This window comes from Moschus berezovskii, chromosome 7, assembly GCF_049115385.1.
Source record: "Moschus berezovskii isolate FMDL1 chromosome 7, NW_MosBer_1.0, whole genome shotgun sequence".
NCBI lineage: Eukaryota > Metazoa > Chordata > Mammalia > Artiodactyla > Moschidae > Moschus > Moschus berezovskii.
The window spans coordinates 34,708,399-34,736,103 of record NC_142466.1 but is presented as its reverse complement, the minus strand read 5'-3'; the positions used below and the strand labels follow the sequence as shown (position 1 = coordinate 34,736,103).

Sequence of the window (27,705 nt, the reverse complement as noted above, 5' to 3'; positions counted from 1 at the left end):
TAGTAATTGCAAGAAGACCCTACCCTTTGAGACAGGAGGAGCAAAAGAGGAGAGGGGTTGCCCTTGCTTACAAGGTCTCATGAGGCCACCACTGCCCCTTCTGCTGGAGCCACCACCGCTGCTGCAATGAGGAAGCAGAGGTCTGGGCCCTTGCAGACACTGCAGGACCCCAATAAACCCGAGGGTGCTGCTGCTCACCAACCAGGCACAGCAGCCTGTGGTCACCTGAACCAGACAAGTAACTAGTTACAATATTGATACAATGACTTCTCCCAAGTCTCTGTGAGTGCTTCCCCATGATAGAACCTAACCCAAGCTAGCAAGGAAGCCTGGGAAATGTAATTTTCAGGTTTCTGAATCCTGGATACAGAGGAGAAAATACAAGAGTGTGTAGGAAGCTAAGAACCAACTAAGAAATCACCAACACTGAGGTTACACAATTTGAGCACTTGATTATGTTAATTATCATCATCATCATCCTTTTTAAAATTTTTATTTCTGCAACCAACAAGTAGTTGGACCACAGTAATGTTATTTCATCTCTCTGGGCCTCCCTGGTGGCTCAGATGGTAAAGAATCTGCCTGCCAATGCAGGAAACCAGAGTTCAATCCCTGGGTCAGAAAGAGGCCCTGGAGAAGGGAATGGCTACCCACTCTGGGATTCTTGCTGGAATTCCATGGATAGAGGAGCAGGCTAGTCAGGGTCACTAAGAGTCAGACACGACTGAGCAACTAATACTAACTGACCAACCAGGCTTTTATTTCTTTATCTTTAAAGTGAACAATTTGGGCTGGACAAGTAACGGGTCCCTCCCAACAAATAATTTTCTTCTTTCCCTTGTGTATCCAGTCAATAAACATTTTGCTGAGGTCCCAAGTATGAACTGGGCACTGAGGTAAAACGAGCAAGATCTGGTTTGAACTAAAGGTCACTTGTAGTGCCAGAGACAAACAAATGCGTAATCTCAAACCCATCCAACTAGTTAAGGGCAAAACAAACTGACTCCCAGGCCAGTGCTGTTTCCTGTTTATCGCCTCACTTCCCTAACTGATCTAATAAATTCCACACAGAAGAATTTCTTCTTCTGGCTCTGGATGTGCACAGAACCAAGAGTCCTTTCTCTGATAAGCCCCATTTCCCGTTGTCCATCATCTACCTGTACATCATTCTGTCTGTCCATCATCATCCCCGACCTGTACCCCAGTATCGACCTGTCAAGGATGTAGCAGACAGGAGAGCTGCAGAGTGGGTCATCTGCCTGGGGTCCTGGTCAGCTCCTGCGGAGCTCTCAGGGTAATAAGGGTGTAAAGATGTGAATGCTCTGGATCTCTGTGATTTCCCTCTTTGCCCCTCTGTCATTGCGCTGCCCACAGATTTCCCACTGTTGCTGATGACCCTGATGTGGAGTAGGAGACCCCGTGTATTCCATCTCTTACTCCTGCTCACTCTGAATGCATTTCAGATATTGCCGTGGAAACGTCAATTCCCCAAGCCAAGAAGACCCTGTTTCCCAGAAGCTGCTTCTACAGACTCTAGAATATAGATGAGCCTGGCCCAATCACACACTATGTCTTGACCCAGCGGATTTGCAGCATACCTGCATTGGAGGTAAATCGATTGGTGCTGCTTAATCCTGGCTACTACCAGGCAGGTTCTCCCCTACTCATTGAAGCTTAGTAGCAACAAGCCCTTCACTGTAAAGAGAATTTTTTTTGTCCTCTCACTTGGGACTAAAGGTCAAAGTTTAAATCTATATTTAATGCCATTTTCTGAAAACTGGATTTGTGATTCCCTTTATGTTGGTATTACATATCTTAAGGGATTTCAAGGGGAGAAATCTGGGAAGCCCACTTTCTGAGAATGACCTTTACTTTAAATGTGTAAATAGGATGGAGCTTGTGTTTCTGCTTTTTAAACCTTTTAATTGTGCTTCCAAAGACAATTCTGGAAAGCATGGGCTGTGCTGAGTGGTTACCTGGAAGCCACTTTGAAAAGAAGAGACTCAGATTTTTGTCTTATACAGAAAGGCCAAAGGTTAATGGCTCCTGCTCTGTTGGCCTGCTAGGGACAGTCTCTTTTGTAGCTTTGTACCTTGAGCTATGGTGATCCCATATTAGAATATGCAAATAGTACGGCCTTTAACTGCCTCGGAAAAGGGAAAGTTCAAATTTACTTAATTCTATTTTTCCTCTGAATTTTATAAAACATTATTGAAGTGGTATCAGAATATCATTCAGAATGTCAGTTTTAGAATATTTCAAATATTTACCTAAAGTTTTTTTTAAAGGGCCGCTTTCACTGTCTGAATGTGGCACTAAAGGCAGTTATAAAATTGACTTTCCTTGCACTTCATAAGCTCAGACTTGCATGTTTAAAAAGTAGTGATGGGAATTTCTTAGTTTGCAAACAGCCCCTGGGCATGGCCAGATAGATACATAGATAGGAAGAAATAATTCTAATATTTAATAAATATACCACGATAAGCTTATTTAAAAAGAAAAAATGTTGATCCTCATGTTGTTATCACATAATCTCCAATACTTCCAACTCCTAAAATTTGGAGCTTGTTATTTTGAAGCTAGATGTGATTTGTCCTCCATGGTCTCTATATGGTCAGGCCACCCAGCATGGCTGTCCTCTTGCTGTCTGTCCGTCACCTGCTCCACCAATACCTGCTTCACCTGACCCTACTCACAGGACAGACCTTCGCTAGTGATTGCTCTAACCTTTAGATCAAAACATCTCCACCTGTTATCAGTGTGCTGGTGAAGGGCATGGCTCTCTGCTGGTTTCCCTGGTAACTGATGAGCCCACCTGATGTCAGTTCCCCCTGGAACCTCCCCTTCCTCCAGGGAGCAGAGACCACCACCCTGGCCTGCCCGTCATCTGCCGCCCACTTTGGAGTGTCACTCTAGGACCTGGTTCAGACATGTAAGTCCCCCACTCATTGAACCACCGATGGCTGTGTCACCAACTCCGGGCCCTTTCTTTGGTCTTGCAGCTGGGCAAGCACAGGGCTCTTGGCTTGTGGGGTGAAGCCCAACAACTAGCGGAACAGCCAGGAGACTGAGGAAACTCCAGTGAGCCCCGACATGTTGGGAAATAAGGATGGGGGTTGGGAAGTTGCAGGGGACCATGTACTAACATGTGGGGCCTGACAGTTGCAGGGGTGATCCTGGGGTGGCCGTTCACTTGCATATGGGGCACAGAGGTTCTGGGGTGATCCCAAAAGTTGTGGGGAAATCCTGCATGGCCGTCCACTAGTATGCAGGAACCTGGGGTAGATGCGTCAAGAGAGTCCAGAGAACTCGTCGAAAACCCTAAGGCTTGTTGTTGGCCACAGCTCTGGGCTAGCCGTTGGTTTTTACATAAAGAAAAAACAGAGGCTAACTGCCGAGGCAAAGGTTAACTTAAATGCTGATTCTTGTTGCTCTGAAAGTGAAGCACGTGAATGTGAGTGAATATGTATTATTGTCTATTACTGTTATTTGTTTAAACTGAATTGGCTATCTAGAAACAGAAAAGAAATTCCTGAAAATGTCCAAGATGGGACTCTTGACATTGTGGAACTGGTTTTTATTACCAATAGAGGAATTTAGCTTTCTAGAAGGAATGGGTGTTTCTCTTCTTGTGCCTTTGAGATGTAAATGATCTAGCTGGGCTCTCGGGAACTTTCATCAAATCCCTGTGAGTGAAGGGGGAAAAAGCAGGCCTTTTCAACTCTGGCAGGAAAATTGTGAGATCTCCGTGTCTGTACAGATACCTGCATGTCTATGTGTACCATACAAACCTGAGGTGTCTCTTCTTTCAAATGGCTTTGCCAAGATCAGTTTGTGGATGAGCTCTGTTTCCCTGGGTTAAAAATAATTATGTGACGCCAAAAACTCTGCCTCAGTGCACCAGCGCCGAATCGAATCTCAGAGAGAATTCTGAGTGAAGTAAAAAAGAATAGAGTTATTGCTTTGCCAGGCAATGGGGAAAAGAACAGGTTCATGCCATCAAAATTGTGTGTCCCAGGGACTTGGCTGGTGGTCCAGTGGTTAAGCCTTCACCTTTCAATGCAGGGGGTGAGGGTTCAATCCCTGGTCAGGGAGCTAAGATTCCATATGCCTCATGGTCAAAAAAACAGAACATGAGAAAAAATAAAAGCAATATTATAACAAATTCAATAAAGAATTTTTTAAGAAAAAAAATTGTATGTCCCAACCCAGGGGATTTGGTGAGGAGTCTTATGATCAGCATGGTTCAAGGGTGGGGTTGCCGATAACGATCAAGTTATGTGCAGGACCTGCAGTCCTTTAATCTGGCTTTAGACGGTCTGCTGATGAGTTTCTGTGGTTCTTGCGGTTTTCAAACTGTGACCTTCTCTCTGGACTAAAGGATGCGTCAACAAGCAGTCGCAGTAGTTGCTGCTGTTCAGTCGCTCAGTCGTGTCCAACTCTTTGCGACCCCATGGACTGCAGCACGCCAGGCTTCCCTGTCCGTCTCTGTCTCCCGGAGCTTGCTCAGCCTCGTGTCCACCGAGTCCTTGATGCCATCTGACTGTCTCATCCTCTGCGGTCCCCTTCTCCTCCTGCCTTCAATCTTTCCTGGCATCAGGGTCTTTTCCAGTGAGTGGGCTCGTCTCATCAGGTGGCCAAAGTATTGGAGCTTCAGCTTCATCAAATAGTTAACCTCTTCCACTTGTTGGGGTTTTAATTCTGCAGAAAAGTTTGAAGATATTGGTACATTTATCCCTTGAGCAAAACAGGACTCTGTCCCAAGCCTGCAGTATTGTTTCTTGACTGCTGCTCGTCTCTGCATCCCTTCCCTTCCCTGATTAGCAACTGTTTGAACCTGCCCTGTGGAACTCAGGGAAGGTCATGGAGGCTGAGGCCTATTCCCTACAAAAAAAGAAATGGGGGACACAGAAAGGTTTCCACGCCTAGGAACCCTACAGGGCCCTGCTCAGTTTCAAGTGCTCACATCAATTCTGAGAATTCATTCCTGAAGCTGGAAAAGTTTAGGGCTTGTAGGCCTGTGGAGTGCAGCCCAATGTCATATGGAAAGTAGGGTGGCTCCCAAATTGGATTTTTCATTACTCAGCAATGTAACAAAATCTAGCCCTAGGAAGTTGTCTCTCTGGGTCCTTCCAGATGGTTCTGCCCCCATCATCCCTACAGCTGACTTGCCCACCCATCTGCAGGTGCTTTCTCTCTGCACAATATCTATCCATGATACCCTAGCAGGGGTGCTTTTATACAGGTGAGGCCCAGGAAAGGCACACCTTGCCCAGGTGCAATTCAAAAGTGGCAGGGCCAGGTTTTAACCTCTAGCCCATCTGACCCAGAACCCACACCCTCCCCTTGACTCCACTCTGCTCCGAAATGAAGTTCACTGGGCTCTCTCCTCTGAAAACATAAGAAAAATAATTTTTTTGTTTTATAAAGAGAACTATTTCTTGTAACATTTTTTTTCCCCTTTCATCCATACCTGTCGCTCAAGTGCCTCCTCCCAGCCCCATGCTTCCTCCCTCAGAAGGCAAAGTCACAGACAGGTTGAGGCAGAAATGTGCTGGTGTTTCAGCCACTTTAATAACCAGGTCGGGTGTCTTTGTGGTCAGCACTAAGCTAGCCAGATGGAACAAAGCTGTATATGCCTGGGGCAAATGTGTTCATAGGTTATAGCCACGGTGAGCTTCAGTTCTCCAAGACGCATCTAAATATTCACTTTATGCTTGGCCCAAACTTTCCCCTGCTTCCCGTGGTCATTTATGCCTTAAGGTTGCTCTCCTGCCAGCAGCCAGCAACTCGCAGCTCCTGAATAGCCCCTTAGGGAGATGGCAACTCTCCTGCCTCAGTCCCTTCTTCGTTTTCCTGGTTGGTCTTTGTTTCTTCATTCTTGCAGCGGGGCTCCTCCCATTGTCTCCCCACCTTTGTCCCTGGTCCCCAGATAGCTGTCGCTGAGACCACTGTTGACCCTGGCCTCTCCAGGACCTGCTCTCCTCCGCCCGACATCCTTTATTTAACTGCGGCTGCCTTAGGCAAAGCTGATTAAACTCGCCTCCTCCACTGCCACGCTCCTTCCCCGGGGCTTTGTGCTACCTCTGGCTTTCTTCTTACCTCTCCTGTGATCTTTTACCTTCTGTTCTCCCAGCTCCCTTCAATTCTCCCTCTGCACTTTGTTTCCGTCTGACCCCCTCTATCCCTTCACTTTTAACTGTAGCAGACTCAAGGGAATGTCTTAAAAAAAAAAGAAAAGAAACCTGAAACACTATCTTCCCTCTATTCCCTGCCATCTCTATCCCAGCTCCTCCTTTCTCTTTTAAGGCAAGTTGCCACCATGTCAAACTAAAATTGAGTTTTATTGTTTTTGCCTGAGGCCCTTTCCTCTCTCATTCCTAATTCCTAAACTCCAAGCCTAAAGTACTCCTGCAGTTTCTCAGATTGAGACCCTCTTTTCCTTTTTCCAAAGATCTCCAGAAATCAGTCTTCTGCTTCATCCTCAGCAGAAATGTCTTCATTCAGGGTTTGTGTGGTACACCTCGGCTAATGAGATTCTTGGCTTTTCATCATGTAGCCCTAGACAGAAACCAAGACCGCCACCTTCGCGGCCCTCTTGGATGGCTAGTACAGCTGTAAACACAAGAGAAGTGTCTTGTTCATGGCAGGCATGTAATAAATACTGACACAGCAGAGAACTAGGTAGGACTGTGGTTTCTGGAGTCAGGCAGATGAAGGTTCCAATCCTGCTGGATTCCTTAAAATCTCCCCCTTCTTTCCTCTGTGAAGGATAAATTATAATGACTGCCTACTTTATGTGCTTGTTGTAAGGATTGAGTGACATAATGTGTACAAAAGTTGAGCCGTAAGTCTGGTACAAAATACTGTTCCAAAGCATTAGTTGTTATTAATAGACAAGGAACAAATTCCGTGAGACAGAATTGTAGCTTCTTCCAGCTTAACTTCTGACTCTAATTTTAAAAAATTAAAAATCTCAGCTTATTGCTAAGTTTAATTGACTAAAAGTGGTTCCCCCTGTGTCTTAGGCCTGTTTCTAGCTCTTACATGTAATACACATTTGGGGTATGAGCAGTTCAGCATGAATCAGGCAGCCCCCACCCCAGCTTTATCTAAAAATCCCACAACTCACCTTGTCACTTTCCATTGGTATCCCCTGTCAGAGAGCTTTGAGGTGCCTAGGCTTCCCTGGTAGCTCAGCCAGTAAAGAATCTGCCTGTAGTGCAGGAGACCTGGGTTTGATCCCTGGGTTGAGAATATCTCCTGGAGAAGGGAATGGCAATCCACTCCAGTATTCTTGCCTGGAAAATTCCATGGACAGAGAGCTTGGTGGGTTACAGTTCATGGGGTTACAGAGAGTCTGACATGACTGAGCGACTAATACTTCAGGGGTCACTTGGGAGGACAAGTTTATGCCTTAGGAAAGAATTATTTTAACGTGCTTGACTACCCAGCCCCAACCCAGCCCCGTGCATTATATGTTGCTTAAGACAGTCACAGGAAAGGCACGGACACAATTCTTCCACAGGAGAGGTTGTACTCTTTTAACTCTTTTAATTAAATTGGCCAGTAAATTCAATAAGCATTTTAAAGAAGGATCAATGCAATCAAAGAAACAAGGAATTCAGTATAGCCACAGGTTTTGGGTTTTGTGTGTGTGTGTGTGACTTGTGGATGAGCCACTACTGCAGTTGAGACAAAATGGGAGCATCTGGATTCCATCAACTTCCTTTAAAGCACTTGCAAGTAAGTTGCCTTGACCAAGGGGCTAAGAAGTCGGCCTTTCACTACCTTCTCAACAAATGATAATTTTTTTCATCAGCCCTGTAAAGTCAATGTCTGAAGCCAAAGTGTTCGCCATTATTCCCAGAAGAAGAAAAGGGAGCCCAGTGCTGTTGCCTGAGCCAAGAACTGGCCTCCAAGACTTGGATCTCTTGGTTCTGTTGCATGATCAAGGCTCTGTGAAGACGCTCGGCTTCCTCTCCCTCACCTTCTGCATCTGTGAAATAGGAGTGAGTGATGTCTAGAATGGCCAGAGACTCAAGGAGAAACAGGCATCAGTGAGGCCCTATGTCAAATGTTTGGTGAGATTCTTGGATAAAGAATTGCCAGGGATTACATATGTCCCTGCCCACTTCCAGATTTACCAAATCTGTTACGTTAATGCATAGTCAAATTCAAGGAGAGCAAGTCCAAATTGTATTAGAAGGAAGGACTTTAAGTGCAGACAGTTTGGGAAAGCTCCTCTGACCATCTGGGCTCATCCTACTTGCTCTTCCAATTCAGGCATTAGTCTCTGTGTGTGATAGGTCCCCCAGGCCTGCAGTCTCAGGGTCACCCACTCCTCGCTGCCCACCGCCTCCTGCAGCTTTGTGCTGTGTCCTCCAATGTTATTTCACAATGAAAGATCACAAGGCTGCCTTTTTGCTGCTAAGTCTCAAATACCCCTGATGTTAATCCTTGGAGGCTACAAAAGAATATCATTTTTTTCAGTGCCATCCTCTATTCCTATCAGTGGGTCATCTAAGCTCAAGAATATACACACCATACGCTTCACCCCCGACTCCATGAAGCCATTTTTCCTTTTGAATGAGGGAGTAAGATGCCTCCAAAAGTGTATTGTTTTTTTCCCCTTAACTGACATTTTTGTGAAGAAGTTATGTAGCGTTTGCCCTGCTCTCAGATTGTCTCATGCGGTGAGTGAGCCATGTTATAGAGACAACCTTTCCCAAATATCCTCCCACACCTCATGCATCCCCTGTGAAAAAAGCAGAGACGTGTATGCTAGACTTTGGGGAATGGAAATGGTTCAAGGCCCCTGCCCACTCAGAAGGCACCTGGTCTTCCAGCTCCCCAAACCTTATCCTTACTCCCCTTAACATTTTTCTTTGTCCTATTTCTTAAAGGAGCCAATTCAGTGCATGTGTGAATCTGGTCTCCAGGGAGAAGCATTCTCTCTCTAGTGAACCCAACTAGGCAGGGGGGAAGCCAGACAGGGTCATGTCCCCCCATCCCCTTGGTGGAACCAGGCCAGCAGTCAGCTTGGAATGTCTGCGGAAGAGGACTCTGGCAGCCAATCTAATTGCACAACCCCGCAACTCCCCTGGGCCATGAGTCACCCGCCTGCTGTGAACCCACAGTGCTTTGATGCAGCTCTTCTCAGATCCCTGGGCCTGCTGCTCTCATGCCTGTCTAGCCCATTTCCCTGTGAGTCCAGGCAGGCAGCATTGAATGCTTTTCAGTGTGTCCCTCTGTGCCTAGCACCGTGTCTGATGCTTTGGAAGCCTTCATTAATTGTCTGTCAGTTGAACGAACACAGATAAAATATCAGTTGACAATTAACCCACTTCAAAAGATGTGGAACTCTGTTTCTGGAAACTATTGAAGTAATTGGTTCACAGCTTAAATTACTAAAAGTGCTTACTGGATAAATGAGTGACTTTCTTGGCATACTTTATAACAAGTGACACATCTTTGACCAGTCACCAGAAATGTGAGTTTACCCCTCCAGTGTATGTTGAGATCCATCTCTGCACCCACGATTGTTTAGCACATGGGAAAGGGGAAGACAGAAAGGCAGACACAGTAGAAAGGGACATCAAGAACATCTTAATCCCAATGAAGAGGGGCAGATTCAGAAAACTCTTTGCAGAATCCTTCTGATATTTGAAGCTGGTCTCAGATCCCCAGACAGACTTGCTGGGATTTAGACATTGCTCAGCCAGCCAGATTGGTTCTGGTCACAATGTCTCAAGAGCTCATCATGTCACGATGTTCTATGGTCACATCACTAAAGTATTCAGACAGGCGTTCAACCATTATGAAGCCAAACCAGTGTCTGTGGGGAGATGAGTGGTTCCCATGTAATCCCAAGTCTGAAAGCAGAAAAAGCAAACGGAAAACTTCATCAGACATACCAACCGAAAGAGGGGGAGATGTGCCAGCCTGTCCCATCAGAACTGTGGTCACTTCCTCTATCTGTCTAGATCCCCTAACCATCTCCTAAAAGGAGAGTGTGGCTACGTTTTTTTGATGACACCTATTTCCAACTCCCTTCTCTTTCACATTCCTCCACTCTAAAGGCTGGAGAAACTGTCATTTTTCTCAGCCTGCATTATGAGGAAGGGTGGTCATTTGATCTTTGTGGCCAAGAGATGAAAGCCTTCTGGAGGCTTCTGAGAGTGCTCCTGCTTTCCTGACACTACCCCCATTCAACCCCCAGCTTTATGTCTTTTTTAAAAATTATTATTTATTTGGCTGCACCAGGTCTTGGTTGCGGCACACAGGATCTTTAGTTGCGTCTTGTGGGATCTAATTCTCCAACTAGGGATCAAACCTGGGCCCCTTGCTTTGGGAGCATGGAGTTTTAGCCACTGGACCACCAGGAAAGTCCCCTACCTTCTTTCTTGAATACAGATATGATGCTTCATGTTGGACAGTCTTTTTGTAAACATGAGAGAGAGATGAAGAGAAACATCCGTCTCGACACCCTTGAACCACAAAGCAACCTTCAGACTTCTTATGTGAGAAAAAAAATTGACTTTTGTTAAAGGTACGGTTAGATTTCCTGTTACTTGCAACTAAACACATTCCTGCTTATTTAACTTATATGCAGAGTACATCATGAGGAACGCTGGGCTGGAAGAAGCACAAGCTGGAATCAAGATTGCCGGGAGAAATATCAATAACCTCAGATATGCAGATGACACCACCCTTATGGCAGAAGGAACTCAAAAGAAGAGGAACTCAAAAGCCTCTTGATGAAAGTGAAAGAGGAGAGTGAAAAGGTTGGCTTGAAGCTCAACATTCAGAAAACAAAGATCATGGCATCTGGTCCCATCACTTCATGGGAAATAGATGGGGAAACAGTGGAAACAGTATCAGACTTTATTTTGGGGGGCTCCAAAATCACTGCAGATGATGATTGCAGCCATGATATTAAAAGACGCTTACTCCTTGGAAGGAAAGCTATGACCAACCTAGATAGCATAGTAAAAAGCAGAGACATTACTTTGCCAACCAAGGTCCATCTAGTCAAGGCTATGGTTTTTCCCGTGGTCATGTATGGATGTGAGAGTTGGACTGTGAAGAAAGCTGAGCACTGAAGAATTGATGCTTTTGAAGTGTGGTGCTGGAGAAGACTCTTGAGAGTCCCTTGGACTGCAAGGAGATCCAATCAGTCCATTCTAAAGGAGATCAATCCCAGGTGTTCATTGGAAGGACTGATGCTAAAGCTGAAACTCCAATACTCTGGCCACCTCATGCGACGAGTTGACTCACTGGAAAAGACTCTGATGCTGGGAGGGATTGGGGGTGGGAGGAGAAGGGGACGACAGAGGATGAGATGGCTGGATGGCATCACCGACTCGATGGACATGAGTTTGAGTGAACTCCGGGAGTTGGTGATGGACAGGGAGGCCTGGCGTGCTGTGATTCATGGGGTTGCAAAGAGTTGGGCACGACTGGAAAAGACTCTGATGCTGGGAAGGGTTGGGGGCGGGAGGAGAAGGGGACGACCGAGGATGAGATGGCTGGATGGCATCACCGACTCTGTGGACTTGAGTCTGAGTGAACTCCGGGAGTTGGTGATGGACAGGGAGGCCTGGCTTGCTGTGATTCATGGGGTTGTGGAGAGTCGGACACGACTGAGCGACTGAACTGAACTGAACTGAACTGAGCAACTGAACTGAAACACATTCCTCAATGGATTAAAATTTTAAATGTGTTTTAAACTTTTCATGAGGAATAATCAACAAAACATTAACAGTGAACAACTGGGAAAGAGGAAAATGGTAACAGAGAGGCTGGTCTCTCTGGGAGGCATTTATGAAAGAAGAGCCCATTGTGGCTGCTAGTGGATATGCAAGGGGGGCCTGTTCTTGTTTCCCAATTAATACACCATGGCAACTTTTTTCAGTTTTAATGTTTTTTTATTGAAGTAAAGTTGATTTACAATGTTGTGTTGATTTCTGCTGTTTAGCAAAGTGATGCAGTTTTTTGTTGTTGTTTAGTCACTAAGTTGTGTTGGACTCTTTGTGACCCCATGGGCTGCAACATTCACACCAGTTCCTCTGTCCTCCACTATCTCCCAGAATTTGTTAAAATTCATGTCCATTGAGTCAGTGATGCTATCCAATAATCTCTTCCTCTGCTGCCCCCTTCTCCTTTTGCCTTCAGTCTTTCCCAGCATCAGGTTCTTTTTCAGTGGGTGAGCTCTTTGAATCAGGTGGCCAAAGGATTGGAGCTTTAGCTTCAGCATCAGTCCTTCCAATGAATAGTCAAATTTGATTTCTTTTAGGATTGACTAGTTTTATCTTCTTGCTGTCCAGGGGAGTTTCAAGAGTCTTTCACCACCACAATTTGAAAGCATCAATTCTTCAGCACTCAACCTTCTTTGTGATCCAACTCTCACATCTATACATGACTACTGGAAAAACCATAGCTTTGACTATATAGACCTTTGTCGGCAAAGTGATGTATCTGATTTATAATATGCTGTCTAAGTTTGTCATAGCTTTCCTTCCAATGAGCAAGATATAAATTTTTTATAATATTTTCCCCATTATTGTTTATCATAGTATATTGAATATAATTCTCTATGCTTTAGAGTAGAATTTATTGTTTATCTATTCTATATGTAAAAGCTTACACTTGCTAACCCTGAATTCCCAATCCACATCCCTTGCTCAACCTTCTCCCCACTGGCAACCACCAATCTGTTCTCGATGTCCATAATTCTGTTTCTGTTTCACAGATAGGTTTATTTGTGTCATATTTTAGGTTCCACATATAAGTGTTATCGTATATTTGTTTGTCTTATTTACTTCACTTAGTATGATAATCTCTAGGTCCATCCTTGTTGCTGCCAATGGCATTATTTTGTTCCTTGTTATGGTTGAGTAGTATTCCATTGTGTGTGTGTGTGTGTGTGTGTGTGTGTGTGTACCTCATCTTCTTTATCCATTCATCTGTTGATGAACATTTAGATTGTTCCCATGTCTTGGCTGTTGTGAACAGTGCTACTCTGAACATATAGGTGCAGGTATCTTTCTTAATTTAGTTCTATCTGGATATATGCCCGGGAGCAGATTGCTGGATCATGTGGTAATTCTACTTCAGTTTTCTGAGGAACCTCCATACTGTTTTCCGTAGTGGTTGCACCAACTTGCAATCACACCAACAGTGTAGAAGGGTTCTCTTTTGTCCACAACCTCTCCAGCATTTATTATTTGTACACTTTTTAATGATGGCCATTCTGACCATCATTGTGTAAGATGAGGTGGTACCTCATTGTACTTTTGATTTGCATTTCTCTAATAATTAGCAATGGTGAGCATCTTTTAATTTGCCTAATGGCCATCTGTATTCCTTCTTTGGAGAAATGTCTATTTAGGCTTTCTCTCCATTTTTCAATTGGGTTGTTTTGTTGTTGTTGTTGTTGAGTTGTATGAACTTTTTATATATTTTGGAATTTAAGCCCTTATCAGTCACATCATTTGAAATATTTTCTCCCATTCCGTCAGCTGTCTTTTCATTTTGCTATGGTTTCCTCTGTGCAAAAACTTTAAGTTTGATTAGGTCCCATTTGTTTGTTTTTATGTTTTTCTATTGCTTTGCATACTGACCTAAGAAAACATGGTACAATTTATGTCAAAGACTATTTTGCCTATGATCTCTTCTAGGAGTTTTATGTTTAAATCTTTAAGCCATTTTGAATATTTGTGTGTGTGTGTGTGTGTGTGTGGTGTGAGGGTGTGTTCTAACTTTATTGATTTACATGCAGCTGTCCAACTTTCCCAGCACCACTTGCTAAAGAGACTGTCTTTTTCCCACTGTATATTCTTGATTTCTTTATCAAAGTTAATTAGCTGCAGGTGTGTGGGTTTATTTCTGGACTAGGCATTATGTTCCATTGATCCATATGTCTGTTTTTGTGCCAATACCAAACTGTTTTGATTCCTGTAGCTTTTTAGTATTGTCTGATATCTGGGAGGGTTATGGCTCCTGTTTTGTTCTTTTTCTTCAGGATTACTTTGGCAATTCTGACTTTTTTTTTGTTTTCATATGAATTTTAGTATTTTTTGTCTATTTCTGTGAAAAATGCCATGGGTAATTTGATAGAGATCACATTAAATCTAGGTTGCTTTGGGTAGCGTGGTCATTTTGGCAATATTAATTCTTCCAATCCAAGAGCATGGAATATCCATTCATTGACTCTTCTTCAATTTCATGGAAACTTGTAAATAATGTTTTTAATAATAAAACCTCAATTAGCCAGCCCATTGTCTTCAAGTATCTAATTGTAACTCTCAAATAATTGGCCAAGCTCACATCATTGATTACTAATATTTGGATCAATGCTTTCAGGTATCATATGTCATCTGGTATGATCACCACATCATTCATCAGCTCCATGGATACAGATGTATACGGCATGCCTGCCTGGTGTTAGAAGGGCAATTTTGAATCCTCCAGGAAATAGACCTATTAACTAATTATTTACTGCATGTGAAATATATGCTGGTTTTATGTTTTTAAAAGCTTGTGGTAGTCATCATAGTATGCTGGTCCATAGTACCATTACTTACGATAGTCAAAAAGTAGAAACAAACCCATGTGTCCATCAACTAATTGAATAGACTTTTAAAATTTAGTATTTCATACTGCAAGATATCATTTGGCCATTGAAAGTATTTAAGTACTGATACATACTACTACATGGATTAACCTTGAAAATATTGCTCGGTGAAAGAAATTGGACACAAAAGACATATTGTATGACTCTATTCTATTTTTAATTCCATTTATATTAAATGTCCCAAATAGACAAATCCATAGAGACAAAGTAGATTAATGGTTACCAGGGACTGGACAAAAAGAAGAATGGGAAGTAATGCTCATGCTTACCAGGTTTCTTTTCGGTGGTAAAAGTGTTCTAAAATTAAATGGAGATGATAGTTGTACTAGCCTGGGAATATACCGAAAACCACTGAATTGTATACTTCAAAACGATGATTTCATGGTATATAAACTATCTCAATAAAATTGTTATTATCTATATCTAGATAGATATGAAAGCTCAGACTCTGGAGCCCAACTTCTTGGGTTTGGAGTACAACTCTGTCACATACCAGCTGTGTGATTTTGGCCAAGTTACTAACTTTTCTGTGCTTCAGTTTTCTCATCTGTAAATCAGAGATAATAAGATTCATGTCTCATAGGATTGTTGGGGGGATTAAAAATATATATAAATTGCTTAGAATCATGCTTTACATATAGAAAGTACTATGCATTATTATATTAAATATTATTTGTTATTATCATTATTATTAAAATCCAAGAGTATTATTTGGTACAAGGACCATTATTTATATCAGGTTGTAGATAAATTTATTTGAAAAATAGATAAATTTTAATGTATAGATTTGGTTTCCCTGTCTTCATCCATTTACTATCTACATGGGTATCTGTTATAGACTCAGTTGTTTGTAGATACAAAGGTAGTAATCACCAGCTAGTGATTTTACACACACACATGCACACTGCGACTTTGAACTCCACATGTTTTCAAGTATAAAACTTCAAAGACCCCTCTTTTTTTTTCTGGAAGTCCCAACAAGGAGCTTGCATGAGCCCACAGTCTATCAGTCAACTTCCATGGGTAGTGGGTGCCCACATTTTCTTTCTCTCTCGGTCTGGCTAGCATAGGGCTGCCTGAAGGGTCCCCTGCTACACTGGGACAGTGAGCATCCCTAGTGCTGTTTCCCACCTAGACTGCTATCCCCAGTGTGCCCAGAGTAGGCAGGGGACCTATACAGAAGAGAGAATAGAGACCTTCCGGGCCATACCACCCCCGCCCCGTGCTTCAGAGCTGTAGCCCACACCCAGAATCTCACAGAACAGTCTCAGAAGAGTTCTCTCCTACTTTCACTTTTCTTCCTCTGATGGTGAATTCAGGTCTTATCCACCAGACCATACTGAAAATGGTTGCTCCTACCATCTTAGCCAACACATTGTTTTCTCTCTTGCCTCCTTTCCCTGCTAGTTAAAAAAAAAATTCCCCATGCAATTAAAGGAAGGATCAGAAACAGATACAAGTAGCATGTAAAGAGTAGGCTTGTCTATACTAGCAGCACCCAGGAATGGGGATCCAGTTTGGTCAGCAAAATGTCCCACCCACTTCTGGTAGAGAACTGCTGTGTGAACCCCTCATGAGGCTGAGAGCCTGTAAGGCAGTCTTTTAAAAGGTCAGGCTATGGTAATTCATTCAGTGAATTGTTACTGATCACTTACTAAGTTCCTGGCATTGGGCTAGTGCCAGGGGTACCATGATGCATAAACATAGAATCTAGCCTGAATCACAGTTTGCAGCGAGGTGACACATGGGTGAATTTGCACATGCTTCCTTTCCCAGTGAAGAGTACATCAGTGATGTGCTCTTCCTTTTGGATGAATAAGACACATTCCCAGCCTGGACTCTCCAACTCCCTCCATAGAGAACAGAAAGATAAACATTCTTTTATTTGCAGTTGACATGGTTTTATTTTCATGAACTAGGAGTGGCCTTAATAGACAACAGGCCCTACTCTCCAATTACTGCCAAAAAGAAGAGCTACAGAACATCTTTTCTGAAACCATCTCTGTGAACATTTAACTCACTCAAAGTTCACAGTCCTATACAGTTACCTTTTGGTCTATAGTGTAAGTACATATATTTGATACCTTCTAATCTAAATTTTCAGGATAGCACATTAAGTACCTAGTGTAGTCCCCAGGTGCTCATTTTATAGAATTCCTCTAGGATAAAGAGAAGTCCTCCTAGGAAAGGCTGCATAACTCATCTAAAAAACAAACCAAAACGTTTGGGAAGAATCTCAGCAAGAGTGATTAGAACAAAAATGGAGAATTCTAACTAACCCTCCATTAACCAGACTATCCTCTGCCTGTAAGCATTCTAGCTGATCAAAGTTTTATTATACTCTCAAGAATTTATAGTAAATCCTTAGGGGGCCCACTTCAACATCTAATGGTATATACTTCCACCTCCTGGTATATATCCCAAAGAATTAAACGGGGTTTCCAATAGATATTTGTATGTAAACACATGAAAAGATGCTTAACATCATTAATTATTAGGAAAATGCAGATCAAAACTACAGTGAGGTACCACTCTACACCCATTAGGATGACTATAAAAAAATGGAGAATAACAACTGTTATTGAGGATATGGAGAAATCGGAATCTTTGTGTATAGTTGGTTGAAATATAAAATAGTGCAACTGCTATTGTGGTTCCTAAAAAAAAATTAGAACGTGAACTACGTATGATCCAGCAATTCTGCTTCTAGCTATGTTCCCCAAATGTTTGAAATTAAGGTCTGGAAGAGGTACTTACGTATCCATGTTCATAACAGTACTATTCACAGTAGCAAAATGGTAGAAGCAATTAAAATGTGCATGGACGGATGAGTTAATAAAAACAATATGGAATATTCATATTGTGGAATATTATTCAGTCTTAAAAAGGAATAGAATTTTGATACATTCTACAAGTGTGAATCTTGAAGGCATTTGTGCTAAATGAAATAAGCCAGACACACAATGACAAATACTGTATGATTCCATTTATATGAGACACCTGGGGGAGTCAAAATCAGACCGACTGAAAATAGAGTAGTGGTTCCCAGAGGCTAGAAAGGGAAGTATAGTGGAGTTCTTGTGTAAGGGGTACGGAGTTTCAATTAGGGAAGATTAAAATTCAGGAACTGGATGGTGGTGGTGATGTACCATGTGAATGTACCTAACGTCGTTGAATTGTGCACCTAAAATGATTAAAATGGTATATTTCATGTTATTTATATTGTACGAAAAATTAAATTAGGGGAATTCCCTGGATGTCCAGTAGTTGGGACTGCACGCTTTCACCGAACCTGGGTTCAGTCCCTGGTCAGGGAGCTAAGATCCCAAAGTCACAGAGCAGCCAAAATAATCAATAAATTAATAAAATTTTTAAAAATTAAAGAGAGACTAGGTGTACTTAGAATGCCACTTGCATGTATATGCATGAATAGAACAGGCCACTTGTCTCTTCGAAATCTGAAGACCTCTGCCTTCTTGGGTCTGCTTATCCTATAGCAGGGTCCTTGGCCATGGTCTTTACGTCCGCCATTCGGTCAGGAGTGTCTGATTAAGTGACACTGCTGTATCCACACGTGATTCACAAAAAGCCTGTTTCGTCTTCACCATCAGTACTGTTTGTGGCTGCACACGAATAGGAATAATCCCAAAAGGTTCCAGCTGGCCTTCCTCAAAAGGTAAAGAAAATCCAGCATTTTTAAGGTCTCTCTAATCTTTTGTTGTTTCAAGTGAATGCTTCCTCTGAACGACTATTTCAGCATTTCTGGGATCTGTTAAGAAGAGCATAATGAATGTTACAGAACCAGTCAACTTAAGAAAGAGAGATAGAGAAGAAAATACTGCTGACTTCCAGACACCTCCCCTACTCCTTTTATACCAAAGGAGCCATATCTTCATGCCATAATAAATGCAAATTTGGAAAGTCTCGCAAACCCGCCTGCCTCTTCAGCTGACAGCCTCAATTATGGGGCCTAATCCTGCATTCCTGACACTCCCCTTACCCCTGCATAACTTCCAGAGGAGTCAAAGGACCCTCAGCCCTGGCCCTGGCAGGGAGACATTAGTTATGCAGGAGCAGTGCCTGGGGCGTGCTGGCAAATTTAAGGGTCTGTTCATATAATGACACACACTTGGAAGCCTTAAATCCTCATGCTTTGGACTCTTCACCTTCTACTGAAATAAAAAGCCGCAGCAACTCCATTAAAAAAATATAAAATTGCTCCACAGGAAATGAACACTAGTTTGCTTCCAGTTTACATTGGTTTTAGGTTTCTTCTTCCCTGCCCCTCCCCTTTTTACTTTTAATGTCAATGTCCAGTTTTATGGAAAATATTTTCTTTAAGGAAAAGAATAAACACAAGCCTCATGCTGGGTCTTTGCTTTTTATTTACTGAAGTGGGCAAAACAGCTTTGACTTGCTGGCTCTCACCCTCCCGTCAATCAGTTGGAATTCCTTGCAAGAATAGACACAGGCTACCTCCTTATGTCACCCTGTGAGGACACCTAATGACCTCTGGCTTATTGAGAAGTGGCCTTGTTTTGTATAAACTAATCATCCATCCAGTTATATTAATAACGAGGCTATAACTCATTTTCATCCCAGGCACACGCTGTACATTATCAGTCTCCTAATTAATCCCAGGCAATTCATGGGGCAGGGATTATTCCTTCCAATTTTCCTCACCACTCCTCACTCCCGAGACCCGGCCAACAGAGGGTCAGGCTCTGCGTCCCGCAGGCACAGCCCTAAGTCCCAGCCCCGAGCCTAGCCCGCCCCAGACTTGCTCCCTCCGCCCTGGGGAAGCCTGGGAACTCGCACACCCCTCACCCCTGCTGATCTCAGAGGTGGCAGGGCCACCTCCAGGGAGAAAAAACCTGGGGTCAGCAAACATCTGGCAAGCCTGCCGAACAGAGCCGAACAGACGAAGTCCACAGCTGCTCCCCTGAGTCAGAAAATAAACTCAGAGCCTTGGGGCACGAAGCAGGGCTGGGCCCCATGTTCTGGGCAGCTGAGATATTCACCATCTGCCCCAGAGTCCACCTTGCGGGTACCTTTGTCCTTTCTGGGCACAGGTGGGGGCAGCTCCAGGTACCCCGCCCGCCACCCCAGGCCAGGCTGCTAGCTGTTCAAAGTAGAGACCAGGGATTGAATGTTCAAATCTCTCCGGCACATCTCCCCACCTCACACAGGGAAAAGCAGAATCCTTTGATGACATGGTGTACAGAATATTGAATAGATTCTTAGGCTTACTGAGAAAGGAGTGTCTCTTCCTCTTCCTCGGTTCTCAGAGCCTGTGTCTGACAAGATGAAGTGTCCAACCATGAGCATGAGCATCGCTAAACATCTTTGAAGAAGGAAAAAGCTCCCTTGACTCCCAGGGTGCTTGAGCACTGGAAAAGCTTCCCTTGTTTCATTTGAAAGACTCCTGGGTCTGGAGTGGTGGTTTAATCACTAAGTTGTGTCTGACTCTTGCGACCCCACAGACTGTAGCCTGCCAGGCTCCTCTGTCCATGGGATTCTCCAGGCAAGAATACTGGAGTGGGTTGCCATTTCCTTCTCCAGGAGATCTTTCTGACCCAGGAATTGAACGCAGGTCTCTTGCATTGCAGGCAGATACTTTACCAACTGACCTACAAGGGTCTGGAGACCTGTGTTCAAGTCCTAACTCTCCCATTGACCTGGTGCTTACTTGACCTCCACAAGTCTTGGTTTTCTCATATTTAAAATGGGGATAATAATGCCCTCTTCCTTTGCAGGGTGCTTGTGAAACAACAGCCTTTTCAGGCTCCTTTATAAGCTTTTCTCTGGATCAGCCAGCGATGTTGAAGTTCCTGAGCACAGGGTCCCTGACTCCCTTCTCACTCTCTCCCTGGCAATCCTGTCTGCCCCAGTAATGACCATGTCAGTGTTCCACCTGGTAGGATTTTGATCCTTTTTGAGAGTTCTGTGCCTTACCTATGGCTCCTAGGACAAGGAGGAGGACTGCCCTCAGGCTGACTGCATGGCAAAGAGAGGGACGTGCCTGGGGATGTACCACAGCACGTGGTTCCTACAGGGTGGGTGGGAAAGCTGTGAGACTTAATGGGTTCTCCAGAATTTCCTTTAAGGAATCAGGCTGACACTGATGCCAAAAGCTCAGCCTCTGTGCATCAGTGCTGAATCAAGTCTCAGAGATTGGGCTAAAGTAGAAAAGAATAGCTTTATCGTTTTGCCAGGCAGAGGGTACGCAGCAAGCTCATGCCCCTGAAAAATGAAGTGTCCCAACCTGTGAGGGTTTGGTGAGGAGTTTTATAGCAGTGGTTCAAGGATGGGGTTGCTGATAAGATTTGGGTGTGTGCAGGGCCTGCACTCCTTTAATCTGGTCTCAGATAATCTCTTGATGAGCCTCTCTGATTTCATTAATCTGGCCTCAGGTAGTCTTCTCTGGAATGAAGAATACAAATCCATTTGTCAGAGGTTTTGGTTCTGTAAAGAGCTCAAATATATTGTTCTGTGCATCACGTAAGACAGAACCAGGACTCTGTCTCAAAGCTACACAATTGTTTCTTGGCTATTCCTCCCTAATCTCTGCATTCCCTTCCTTCCCTGATTAGCAACTGTTTGAATCTGCACTTTGGAACTCAAGGAAGGTCATGGAGGCTGAGGCCTATTCCTTACAAACAAGAAACGGAGGACACGGACAGGCCTCCATGCCCAGAAGCCCCACAGGGTCCTGTCGATTTCAGGATCAGGCTCACACCTCCTCTCTGCAAGAGTTTGCCTCTATAAGCTTCTGTGAAATGAAATGTGACTTCTGTCTCATTATACTCTTATGTTAAGACAAAATATTGGAAGTTTCTGGTTCCACTTAGTTTCCTCTCTCAGCATTCAGCTCATTTTCCAGACTAAGAGCTTGACTGGTTTTGGGGAAATGAAACCGGACCTTTGGAAACATAAGAATTAAGTTTTTTCTCTTTAATTGTTGCATGACCCAATCACAATGATTAATTTGGCCATGGGCTGGAGTAAAGTTCAGATAGGGCTTATGCTTTTGAGCAGGGAAGTGAATCCATGCCACTTCATTTTTTACCCTAGAGCCTGGGCATTTTACACAGAACCTTGACAGCCCCAGGTAAGCAGCACATCCCAAGGCGATTCTTTGTTTGGGACTTTGAGGATGGCCACACACAGGGACCACGGCCTCAGAGTCCATGTGACAAGGGAGGCATGCCCTACATGCCCTGCTTCTCTTGGATTCCATTTTGGATTTCTGCAAATGTTGGGTGCTTTGTACTTGTTTGTTGCCAGACTTATCTTGCTGAAGTCTGCCTTGATTTGACACTTCAATGGCAAGCCACTCCAGTACTATTGCCTAGAAAATCCCATGGATGGAGGAGCCTGGTAGGCTGCAGTCCGTGGGGTCGCTAAGGGTCGGACACGACTGAGCGACTTCACTTTCACTTTTCACTTTCCACTTCCACACATTGGAGAAGGAAATGGCAACCCACTCCAGTGTTCTTGCCTGGAGAATCCCAGGGACGGGGGAGCCTGGTGGGCTTCCGTCTATGGGGTCACACAGAGTCGGACACGACTGAAGTGACTTAGCAGCAGCAGCATAGTTTACTCAGATGGAGGAGCTGGGTTGAAAATCAAATTCTCAGCCTTGGACAAAGCTCTTGATGATATCACTCAAGACCAACACTTCGGTGACTGTACAGTTTATACAATGCTTTTTTATATATTAACTTTGGAGCCTGGTCTGGCTGCCCTCTTTCTGGTAAGTTCTATCCCAGGTCTTCCCTCCTCTTAATTCAGATCTAAGTGTCATCTTCCCTTACCAGTGCGATAAGCAAGCCTTTACACAGCTGTGTATTTTATTTCCAAAGCTCTTGTCACTCTCTGAAAGAATCTTGCTTACTTTTCTGTTTCCTTGCTAAATACCTCTTTCCTCATACCAGAATGTCAGCCCGACAAGGGCAGGGACCTGTCTTATTAATCCTGCCTCTCTGAGGCCAAAAACACTGCCTGGCCCTTTAAAACACTCAGCATTATTATTATTATTATTTTTTGCTATATTGGTAGAGAAGTAAATGATTTTATTTTAGTATTGTTGTCATGTAAGGTAGTTTTTATCTTCATTTTTGAAATGAGTTACCTACATCTTCATGAGATTAATCAATTAACCTGAAGTCCCCTGGAGTAGGAAATGGCAACCTGCTCCAGTAGTCTTGCCTGGAAAATTCCATGGATAGAGGAGCCTGGCGGACTATAGTCCAGGGGTTCACAAAGAGCTGGACATGCCTGAGTATGCATGCACACACACAACTGGTCTGTGACAGAATAATACCTCAAACCCAGGTTTTCTACCTCTGTTCTGGTATCTTCTTATGGGAAGGAAAGTAAAGTTTTACCTGAAATTGGATCATGCTTGGTACTTTTAAAAACAAGCACCCCATCAGAGATCATTGTCAACAGTTTGGAGTATAAAAACTTGATAAAACCCTGACTCTGTTCCCTTTATCAAAGATGAAAAAGCAGTCTACAAGATGGGCTTATAAAGCAGAGCCCGAGATTGCTTCCTACACCAGCCCCTGGGTGGATCACTGCCCCTCTCCTCTGACGTACCGTGGACCCTCTCCCATCCCTCCCTTCCCTGGCCTTGGACCTCACTGGTCTCTGGGTCCCTCATTCCAGGAGGCCCTGGCCTGGCTTTCTAGACTTTCTGCAGTTTTTCTGATGTCCTAATTTCTTGATCACCTGTGCTGACACGATCCTGATTTCTTTCAATATGTCTTTTCTCCACTCCTGGGAAATTTATGTCTGTTCTGGCATATGTCCCCATCTTCCTTTGTGAAAAGAGAGGTAAGGAGGGGAAGGAAAATGCCTTTTAATATTTTTTCACAATGTCTTCATGTTCTGTCAATAAATTACCTCTGTCAGCTTTTAGAGGCCCTACTGGCTCTTGTACTGACCTCTTGTTCCTCCTGTACTTGAAAGATGCCTTATTATTTACCTTAGCCTCTCTCGCAATCTTCTTTTCATTCTTCACCTTTGCTTTCCTTATCATGTTTTTGCACTTTCTTAACTTTGTACTATAATTTCTCCAGCTGAATTGCCGTTTCATTTTTTTTTAAATACTTTCTCGCTTTCCTAGTTTTGATTACTTCCCCTACCACTACCACGTCCTTTTTAGAGCTATTTGTTTGGCCTGTTTTCTATGCAGCAGATTGCTAGGGAGCATGCATTTTCTTTGGGCAGTTTCTATTCATTTCTGATTACACTCTTCCGTCAGCGGCTTGTCTTCCAATCTTTCAGTGCCCTTGGCTTTTCTTGGTAGGAACTTCTGTTCCTTCTGGAATTACTGCATGTCCTTCTAAGAGGGTCCTAATTCCTGCTGGGCCTTACTTGGAATGAGCAGTTCCCCCAGACGGCAGGCTATAGGTCAAGAGGAAGCTGGGGATTGACACATCGCTCAAGCTTCCCCCACATCAAACTGCCTGCAGGTACAAGACATTACAGTGAGTGTAGGTACCCTGTGCATGCTGGCAGGAACTCAACCCCCTGCAAAGAGCTTGCCTCGGTAGTTGGGAGAATCCTGTGGGCTCACTAACAAGACCAGTCAGGTATGAACAATACCCTCAGGACTCCTTGGCCAGTGTCTGCTTTCTGGATGCCTTTTTATCTGCTAGGCACTGCTGCTAATGCTGGGCACTGCTGCCACCTCTGTTGGGTATTGTCACATTGACTGCTGTCACCACCTAGCCACCACCAGACTGCTACACTGCCATGGTCAAGACCACAGCTCTCAATATCTCGAAGCCACGCTGTGTTTGGATGGACTTCTCCTCTCCTGTGTTATGCCACGGGTGTCGAGTTGCCCTTGCCTTGTAGAGCCTTCGGGGAGGCAGAGTGTTTCATCATTACTTCCAGTACTCCTTCACTGGACTGAGAGCCCTGAGAGACTGAGTCAGATGTCCCCTCAGGATGATGGTGCCTTACTTGAAAGGGCATAGGGAACTGGCCCTGAAGTAGATGGCAGAGCAAACCAGGGCCACTTATGAGGCAAAGATTCAGAATTGTAAGGACCTGAGTAAACAGAGGAGAGGACCTCAGGAAGACAGAGGACTGCAGCAGATACACAGCGCACGGTGGATCAGAGTTCTTGTGCACCTCTGACAAATTAACATCCCTGATTTCCTGGTCTGGGCACTCACACAGTACAGCAGCACTTTTCTCCTTTTACTTTCCTGTAACATTATCAGTTGTACATCTAAAGTAACATTCCTCTTAACTTCAGCTAGTTTAACTGAAGATTTTTGCTCTTCAACCAGAATCTTAACTCATATAACCTCCCAGTTACCCAGCTGTGGCCTTCTGGTGTGAATGCCTTCTTCATTATCTAACTTCACTGTCACCTCCTTTCTGAAGTCTTTCCTGACAGCGGCCTCTCTTGTGACACTTCAAAACTTTGCTCATAACCACTGTACTGTAGTGTGATTCATCTGTTTATAAACACTCCCACTTGCCAGACCATGAGGTCCTCGAAGACAGAACCGTGTCTAAGTGCCTGAAACCCAGAAGGTGTTCAGTCAATGTTTGCAAAGATGACTCAGTGGCTCTAAGTGGACTCTGGGAGCCACCTGCCAGTTGGCACCACTCTGCCTGCTGCTCAACCTTCCAGGCACTCGATGGGTCTGAATTTCTGCTGACTTTGCTAACAGCCCTTTACTCTCAGTTCCATCTTTTCCTAGTCCTCCCTGGGGTCCAGGATTGCTTGCATTGCTGGGACCCTCCTGCTCTGTGCAAACTTCACTACCTTTGGATCGGTGACAATTCCAAGGTGACCCCCTCTGGGGCAGAGCACACACTGTTTCCCAGGGTTCTAGAACTCTATGCTGAGTTTTGGCTCCTCTTAATGGCTTTGTGTGGTTGCCTGGGGCCTGTGCTACCTGTGTGTCTGCTCATGACAGCATCCCCCACCTGATCCAGCCATCTGTTTATTTTGGCTGCATCTCCTTCTTTATTCTCTCACTCCTGAAAGATGGTGAACAGTACCTACTTCCTTTAATCAGCCAGAAGCCCTGGTTGCCTTGTCCGTGGTAGAAAAATTGTCTCCAGATCAGTTGCAGCTTTCTTACATGAGAAAGAACATCAGGGCTCATTTGCTCAGGAAAAGCAACAACAAAACTCTCTCGCTCTGTTTAGACCATTTTTCCTTTATGGATTGCAGTGCCCCTAGTGCACCCCCCAGGATTCCCTGCCAACTGCCAGCCATGTATCCAAGTTGCTGTTTCACTCCCTGACAGCATGGGGCAGGGGAAGAGCTTCACAGCCTTGGGTGGGGGGTGGTTTGCTTTACTCAGGTTCTCACAAACAGAGTGTTTTGCAAGAAGGGTTTCTGCCAGTAACTGATACTCTAACCTCTGTACCAATAGGTGGGCAGTTGCCTGGGGCATCAGGTGGTTTAAATGCTCTGGGGTTGTAACCCCTTTGCCCCTCAAAGTTTCACTTTTCTGACCTCTGCTTCCAGTCAAAAAGAAAAAAAAAGTGATACCGAGGCTAAGTTCATCCTCAGGAATTTCAGAATGGTCTCCCTCTGAGCCCCGCCTCTTGTGCTGATCGACCTGGCTTTCTGAGATTCTGTGATAGCCACGTGCCGTGGTCTGGAAATAGAGTCAGAACTTTGGGCAAAACAGTGCCTGCTGGGGACCCAGGCTCAGGCTGTTTCTGGTGTCCATGATGGATAAGGATGTCCACTCAGGATGGGCTCATATCCAAAAGAGCTGCTCCTCGCTTGAAAGGAGAGAAACAGCACTTCTGTGCCAGGCAGTGGCCTTTGGGCCTGTTGCTGGGGGATGGACATGCAATGAGAAATGAAAGGCCATCTCCAGCCAGGCTGAGGCTATGAGGGATGAGCATGGCAGAGGATGGGGTTGTCCTGACTCTCTTTCTCTCCTCAGCTAACTGCCTTCAGTAGGAGATTTCAATGTATCAAAATATTAGCTAAGGAGAGTACTTCCATCTGGGGACAAAAGGACACCTATTTAAACCTATTTATCAGTGAAGGCAGCTAGAAGTGGTTTGTATCTGAGCATAAACCACCACCCGCCCCACCCCAAAGCTGATCTTTTAAAGTGAAAACCTGGTTTGGTGATTTGAGGCAGTCTAAAGGAGATCAATCCTGGGTGTTCATTGGAAGGACTGATGCTAAAGCTGAAACTGCAGTACTTTGGCCACCTCATGCGACGAGTTGACTCACTGGAAAAGACTCTGATGCTGGGAAAGGTTGGGGGCGGGAGGAGAAGGGGACGACGGAGAATGAGATGGCTGGATGGCATCACCGACTCTGTGGACATGAGTTTGAGTGAACTCCGGGAGTTGGTGATGGACAGGGAGGCCTGGCGTGCTGTGGTTCATGGGGTCGCAGAGAGTCGGACACGACTGAGCGACTGAACTAAACTGAACTGAAAAGCATGTGTAATAGAAGAGAAAGAGCAACTGTACAGGGAGTCGGGCCTTGTCATTTCTTTATACATACATATATGTGTGTGTGTGTGTGTGTGTGTGTGTGTATATATATATATAATTTATTTGTTTATTTTAGTTATTTGGGGCTGTGCTGGGTCTTTGTTGCTGCACACAGGCTTTTTCTGGCTGCAGCCAGTGGGGACTACTCTCCAGTTGCAGCTTGCAGGCTTCTCATTGCAGTGGCTCCTCTTGTTTCAGAGCATGGGCTCTAGGGCACGTGGGCTCCAGTAGTTGCTGTGCATAAGCTCAGTAGTTGCAGCTCTCAGGCTCTAGAGCACAGGTTCAGTAGTTGTGGCACACAGGCTTAGTTGCTCTGCAGCATGTGGATTCTTCCCAGATCAGGGATTGAACCAGTGTCCCCAGCATTGCAAGGTGGGCTCTCAACCACTGGATCACCAAGGAAGCCCAGTGTCTCCATTTCTAATGCTAGACTCATTACTAATGATGTCATTTTGGGCAAATCATTTCTCCAGCTTTAGTAGTGACCTCAGTGGAAGCAGAAAACACTGACATTCTAATTGCCAAATCCATAGGCTGTTTCATTCCTCATCCTACTTGAC

The 27,705-nt window shown here is 44.3% G+C and overlaps 1 long non-coding RNA gene across 3 annotated transcripts in view; it reads left to right on the top strand.

Moving 5' to 3' along the window:
• Positions 1-1,102: 1,102 nt before the first annotated feature.
• LOC148777305 (uncharacterized) overlaps positions 1,103-27,705 on the top strand; it is an 86,184-nt gene continuing 59,581 nt past the window's right edge. For 2 of the 3 annotated variants that reach the window (XR_016037761.1, XR_016037758.1), the window contains exons 1-3: positions 1,103-1,294; positions 1,464-1,609; positions 2,854-2,932. This is a non-coding gene — a long non-coding RNA (uncharacterized LOC148777305). The remainder of the gene's footprint in view (positions 1,295-1,463; positions 1,610-2,853; positions 2,933-27,705) is intronic. The other variant, XR_016037759.1, reaches the window with a different exon arrangement.